Below are 7,815 nucleotides of genomic sequence, written 5' to 3' on the forward strand. Positions count from 1 at the left end.
AACTTTAAATGCTTATAAAAAAAAACTGTGACTAACGATTTTTAATATTTTTCATCTGCCTTTGAAACAATATACTAGGAGCCTTCTATTAAATTTTCAAGCTTTTTTATCCAACAAATAAAATTTTATTGATATTTTTAGAAAAAAAACTAAAAAAAAATGGAAAATGAAAATGTCCATAAAGAGCTCAAAATAAATCAAAATATTTTGAAAATGTTATGGTGTATAGAAAATGCTAAGATAAACATTCAGTCAAAATTTCATATATCTGCGGTCATTTTTTTTAAAGTTACACCAAAAACCAAAATCGATTTTCTCGAAAACAGATTTTGCGTAAAAATTCCCGTTTTTCCTTAATTTTTCTTTTGTTTTTCACGGCGCTTTTGAAAACTATTGGAAAAATTTTACTTTTGACCCCCCAAAGTACCAACTAGATTCACTTTCCTATCAGAAAAGGTACTGTTGAAGAAAATCCAAGCACTTTTACTGTCCTAAAACGTGATGACAGACACAAAAAAAAATAAAAAAATAATAAAAAAATAAAAAAAAAAACACACATCATTGTAAAATCAATACATTCATCGTTCCACTCAGAATCTAAAAACTATAGATAGAAAACCTACTTAACAATTATTGAAAAACAATTTTTATTTGCAGTCGTGTCGCCGTGATATAAATTGTATTATTATATTTATAGACCTATTAACTTAGGTCTTAGTTAATAGGTCTATTAATTATAATGATTATAATATTATGCAAGTTTCAAAACCAAGTATTTGGTTTTGCCTATCTATTCCCCTTAAAACAGATATGCGCCGTTCAAATATAGGTACACCACAAAATAAAACAATAGGTATAACATTTGATGTGGAATTGCGTCCTTTCAAAATAATAACGGTGAATTTCATTTAAATTTGAAAAAGCACTTATTCGACACTATATTAAAAATATAAAAACAAAAAAATTATATTTTAGTAGGTACATACCTGTTATTGGCATGGCAGAATCGATGCTAAATATATTAGTGGAAAACTGGAATCGATAAATCTCATTACATTTCTCTGATTTTATATTACATTAATATAAACAAACGATTATAATATTGTATAGGTAGATACTCAATATAAATTTAATCCAACACATATTTATTAACTATTAATAATAAATAATAATTCAATTTAACTTTAATATATTTTAATAAGTAATATTTTGTAAAAAATACATAAATCAAGATACTCGGTGGCCGTGTATAATAACAAAAAATAATTACTGATCGAATTTTTTATTTTTAATAGTTTTTTGGTATTCCCGGGAGTACCTGAAAAGGCCGAGATCGGGATGTTTTTTTGCCGTGCATTTTCGGGAACGCCAATCTTAGTCACATTTATAGTCGTGTTTAAAACAGTTTCGCTGATCTGCCCGACAGTGATTTTTTAGAAAGTTTATATAAGTGAAATAATAAATTCTTATTGTGCATAAAAAAATTCTAAAAAATAGTTTTATTTCTCAATATTCAATATTTTTACATACGACATACCACACTCTGATAGTCTGATAACATCACTCTTGCTACCCTCGCTGATGAAACAGCCATTATTTAAACAAACTTCGACCTAACCAAAGCCTCTGAAGCACTCCAAACACACATGACACATCAATGAACTCCAAAATTGGTTCAACCTATGGAGAACTGGAGAATTAAAATAAATCCTAACAAATCAGCATGTCATATAATTTTCTCCCTACGTAGGTTTCTACTCCCCCCCACCATGACTCTTAACAACGATATGATTCCCTCAAATAAAAAACAACACGAAATCTTGGAGTCCACCTAGACAACAAACTTACTTGAGCCACCTATATAAAAACTAAGAAAAAATCTCTTAACCTCAAACTCCACAAACTTAGACACGTCCTCAAATCAAATTTTCCACTCAACATCAAACTTTTAATCTACAAGAAAATTATTCGCCCATCAATGACCTTCGCGGTATCCAGTTATGGGGTACGGCCAAAACATCAAATATATAAATTTTCCAATCTTTCCAGTCAACTTGTTGCCTTCGCCTCATTACAAAAGCCCCCTGGTATACGTCAGCAATCTCTACCTCCACTCACCTCAAAATCCCAACCATTCATACACAAGCTGCCCACTATTATAATTTATAAATAATTTAATAAAAACAATTTCAACCATTCAGATCCTCTAATCTCAAACCTCTCCTTTCTTACTATTTTCCTGGTAACCCACCCCGCCGTCTTAAACGGAACTCATCCAGGTCCCTCTTTAACGTTTAGAAAAAAATTAATAAAAACCTGCACTTAGAATATTATGAAGTAGGGTCATTGGACCCCCACCCCTTCTATCACACCGTCCAGTCTTGTATACTTGTACCCCCCCCCATCGGCGAAAATTGAGGGGGGGCTTGGGAGGCTACCCCCCCCCCCCCAAAAAAAAAAAAACATAGGACATACAATTTTAAAATGCTATATTGCAATAATGGTCTGCTTGCTTTTAATATATTCAGCCCCCCAAGTCAAATGTTGAAATTGCGCCTATGATACCCCCCCATATAACGTATTGTATAAATGTATAACAGATTCATATTGTATATTCTTGTTTTCTAATAAAAAAAAAAATTCACAATACTCTGTTCATTGGCAGAGTGGCTGGACATGTGTGAACACGCCAACAAAATGTATATACAAGTATACAACTACACTATACTACAGTGTACTGTGTAGGTACCAGATATTTTTATTAAATTTCAGTGTGTTTTCATTAATGAGTTCGTTGATAATAAGTAATAACATATTAACATAGCCTATATGGGCATATGGATATATATAACAACACCTTACATAAATGTAGGTAATATAAGTTAAAACGAAACCAGAGGGAGACTGCTGACTGTTCATGAGACGCATATTATGTTTCTGACACCACTCCTCCGCAGAAGAAAATCGTTAATACGTCACAGCAGCAGCTGCTGTGAACAATAATATTTAATGATTACTAGGAGCATAAGCGTGCGCAGGTCTTCTTGGCAGGGGAGGCAATACCTTAGTTAAAAAGGTCCAGACTCCAAACCCCTCTCCCGATTTTTTTCCAGCTTGATATGAGGCAACGATAATTTAAATAAATCTTCACACAAAATTAAGTATATGGTTCTATTAAACCGTGATATTGTTCTATACGGTTAAGAGTTAGGTTATACATAAAATTACCAAAAGAGTTTTCAATAAGTCCTTTTTAATAATATCTTTGACAATCAAGAAGACATAATAAAAATTATTAAAAATATATGATAAAAAAAAAGGTTGGCAAGTGGGTGTCGCTCTTCTGTACAGTAGGTTACAATAGTGGGTCACTGTGTCGGATGGTGTTATTTGAATTTCAACTAAATAAGAAAATCGCTACATGAGAAATCAAGTGAGTATCCAATGTTGTAAAAATATGAACTTCAAACGCTCATAAAAATTTAATTTGATTTGTTTGTAGACGTTTTGTTTTTTTGATAAAGGTAGAAAAACTTATGAGGAACCTTGTATTACATTTTCAAATCTTAGATTTAAATAGAACATTTTTTATGAATTTCTAACTAAAAAAAAACTTCACATTTTCGTAAATTTTACCTATTTTGTCAATATTTGAACTTTAAATTCTTATATAAAAATCATTGTAACTGGATTTTCAATATTTTTCATCTGTCTTTGAAACATTATATTATGCTTATTATATTATGCTATATATTATGCTATTAGCCTTCTATTAAATTTTCAAGTTTTTTTCGTTTGTCGATTTTAATATTATTAAATATTTATTATTTTCAAATAGTATACCAGTATACCAATATTGAACATAATATTATTATTATTATTTAAATATGTATTATCAACAATTGGTAGGTATTAATGTATAAGATCTTGTGAAAGCGAAAATTCTCGCACGCTTATGACTAGGAGGTAGGTAGGTACCCATTTAATTATATTATAATAACATTATGTTCCTAGTTAATACCTACATTCTACAATAATAATAACCTAGTAGGTACTCGAATACTCATTATAAGGTCAGTAAGCTTATATATAGGTACCTACCTAATCAGTTTCGTTCAACGAATACCCGCCGACGATCACGAAGACGATTACGACAACGACCACCACGACTACCGCCGCTCCAGCAAACGAGTAGGACAACCACCGCGGAGTGATGCCATCACAACAGTACGATTTCCTAGCGGAGGCGAAGGTACAGCGACGGCGACGAACGACAAATAGGCTGCGGCGGCGGTGGTGGCCCAAGAGCATCAGTCGTCTCATCGAGTCTTCGTCGACCGTGTTGGTGGGTGCCAGCAGGCAACAGTGCAACGAATAACTACGACGATGACGCGAGTCGCCACGACAGTGATCTTCGTCGCAGCCGATTTCCACACGATGGCGACAAACTCAAACCTATTGACAACGGCCCTCATATAACACAATAATAATGATCAGCCCGACCAGTGGCCCAACTATGAGGGGTTAGGGCTTAGCCGCCTCACTACGATTTAGCCCCTCCCCTCCCCAAAAACAATATCCCTTTTTGATTTAGATATAGGTAAGCCCTGTATGGGTTATTTTAAATCAATACTTTTCTTAGGTGGGCTGTAGCCCCTTCTGCAGAATTTTAACCCCACTTGCGCCTATATAATATAAGCCCGACACAAAATCGTAGCAGGTATTTAGGTACTTACTTCAACGTCCACCGCCGATATTACGTCCCGAAATTTTCCGTCTCGACTTTGGATCCATATGATAATCACCGAGCTTAATCGTAAATTTCATAAACTGCAACGCTCGGTGATCAAAATATATCGCAGGCAGGTAGGTATACCCTCGTGGCACCATATACCTACGGTATTTTATATTACACGGTTGCAGTGGACTAGGATATTATATTACTATACACGTAGGAACCTATACCGAGACATTAATCGAATGTGCGTTTTTATATATTATATTTAGCAATCGTATGTGTTTCCGATATTTTTCCGCACACCACGTAATCGATGTTATGCCCATTCTTTTTTTTTTTATGTACCTATATATAATATTAATTATGCTCGTGTATGAGTATGACGTAGAATAGCGTACCAATATAAATGAACATCGTACATTAGACGGCGGATTATGTCATCGATACCGATTAAAATATACCAAGGTTTTTTTTATATATAAGTATAACCAAACTTATTATCGACATCCGGTCGGCCTGCTATTTGCAGTGAATCATAACACATTGTATTAGTATTATTTTAATTTGTTTATTTGTTTTTGTTCCAGATAATGACGCAATAATAGCAATTATTAAATTAACGAAAAGCTAAACACATATTTAAAGTAAATAAGCACCTGTAAGCTGTAACCAGGGACGGACTGGGACCCATTCGGCCCACTATTACGATAATAAATCGGAATTATACTTGGTATCACAAGTTATAACCTTAACTTTTAAAAGCTAATTTTTGACTTTTGGTTATTTACGTCTCACCATATAACAAATAGGTACCTAGTGGTGGCACACACTTAAAAATAAATAGGCGTAGCAATGTAGCATCAACCAGTAACCTCTATATTGGATAATAGGCTAATGACTATAGCCTATAATTATTCAATCGTTTATTTTTAATGTTTTTTTATGAAATAGAACTTTTATAATGCAAATATTTTGGGGCCAAGGGGTCTATCCATCCACTCACCAACAAATACAATATGTTGCTTTTTCTTTATCAAAGATATGAAAAATTAATATGAGATACATGTTTTTCAACCTTTAACAATAAAAAAAAAGTTTACCAGTCATATTAATTTTTTATGAATGTTTTACGTTCAATTTCTACCACTTTACCATAAATAAATTATTAACGATTTATCATCGAACAATATTCTTATTTTAATGTAGGTACTTAAACTTGAAATTTCCACCAAAAGTTTATTTTATCATTTTCTATTTATGATAACATTTTCAAAATTATTCAACTCTTTTTGAATTAATTATTGACACTTCCATTTTTTATAATAAATATCGACAAATTAAATTTATGGGTCAAAACGTTTGAAAATGTAGTAAAAGGGGACCATCAGTTATGATAAAAAGTTAAAAATATTAAGGATACACTAGGAACGGTTTTTTTTTTATTCAAAGTTTAAATGTTGACAAAATTAGATATTTAAACAAAGAATAACAAATTTTAAATATTTTGCTGTGATCTAGAAATATAATTCGTAAGTACTTGAAACTTTTAAAGTACCTATTTAAGTATATTATTATATATTTTAACACACAATGACATTTTAAAAAGCAGTGTACCTACGTCCTACAATGTCTATAATATTACTCATAGTAAAATAAATTACTCTAATATAAATCATGAAATATAATATGTATAATATGGTACTAGTTGATCCCGTGCACTTCGTTTCCCGTTAAATGTACCAACTCTATATGACTAAAACTTTGTTCAATCCGTTATTTAATATTTGGTATATCGTACCTATATGGTGTTCAAAATGTACCTTAACTTTACCGTTGCCCGGAATAAAAATTCTGATTCGCAGCAGTATATTATGAGGTAGGCAATCTACCAGCGGTAGGTCGAGGACCCCGTGCTGTTTGTACGTAAGTGTATGATCTAACTCTAAAGTATCAAAGTTATACCAAGTTTGTTGTAGTCCACCTATGGTGGATTAATATAGTCAATTAATACATAATCCTAACCTGACCTAACCGTACTAATAACAGATGAATAAAAAAAACCATATTTAACCACTTTTAAACTAGCCTGTCTTCTTCCCAGAGGTCTATTCTACACACAAACATTCATTATATATATATAATATATATTGACAAAAAAAAACAATACAAATGAACAAACATGCCCGATTAACCAATATATAATACATTGTTGCGCCACTGTTGTATTTTTTACATCCAGATTTCCTACTTTTTCCGGTGGATTTTCCTAAAATTATCTTTCGTAAGAACCATCTTTGTACTTCAAGAAATATTATAAAAAAGAATTAGCGAAATCGGTTTAGCTGTTCTTGAGATTTGCGCTTAGCAACACATTCAGTGATTCATTTTTATATTATAGAATATCATTATGGTAATATGGTAACATAGGTAGGCTAGCTGAGAATAGTTTTTCATATACAATGATTTTATATCATTGAACCCAAATTTAACAAATAATATAATATTCTTACTCTAGCATTATATACATCATTACTGTGCGGCCTCTAGTATCTGCTGTTAGCCAAAGCGGTCCTACTTGCTCACCTTTTTTTACTTTTGACCCGATTTGTTACCATAAACCAACCCCCCCCCCCCAAAGTTTAAAATCTAAGCACTTTTACTTCCCAAAAGGTAATGACAGAGAAAAAATATAAATCACTCCAAAAATCATTGTAAAATCAATACATTCATCTCTGATCCCTCCACTCAGTCTAATATATAGAACTACCAGACTCCTTTCAATTGAACAAAATTAAAATCAAACTACATCTTATACATATTTTTAAGTGAAAAATCTTTTAAAATATTAGTTACTCTATATCAGGGGTGGCCAGCGAGAAGAGACTCGCGAGCCACCAAATATATTAATAAAAATTGAAGAGCCAAGATGTTACGTTAAGATGCAAGCCGCAAAAATCTATGACGCGAGCCGCGGTTTGGCTACCCCTGCTCTATATTATAGTATGTTAGTTTTACTTTTGTCATCCCAACAAAATTCAACCAATTAAGCATTTAAAACATAAGAAAAAACAAAAATA

The 7,815-nt window shown here is 32.2% G+C and overlaps 1 long non-coding RNA gene across 1 annotated transcript; it reads right to left on the minus strand.

Annotated features, from left to right (window-relative positions):
* Window positions 1-2,728: 2,728 nt before the first annotated feature.
* On the minus strand, window positions 2,729-5,117 carry LOC100571925. The gene is made up of 3 exons (XR_119164.4): window positions 4,737-5,117; window positions 4,102-4,455; window positions 2,729-2,990 (listed from the first exon to the last, which is right to left on the minus strand). It is a non-coding gene; the product is annotated as an uncharacterized LOC100571925 (long non-coding RNA).
* Window positions 5,118-7,815: the final 2,698 nt, after the last annotated feature.

The sequence above is a fragment of the Acyrthosiphon pisum genome, chromosome A1 (assembly GCF_005508785.2).
Source record: "Acyrthosiphon pisum isolate AL4f chromosome A1, pea_aphid_22Mar2018_4r6ur, whole genome shotgun sequence".
NCBI classification, from domain to species: domain Eukaryota; kingdom Metazoa; phylum Arthropoda; class Insecta; order Hemiptera; family Aphididae; genus Acyrthosiphon; species Acyrthosiphon pisum.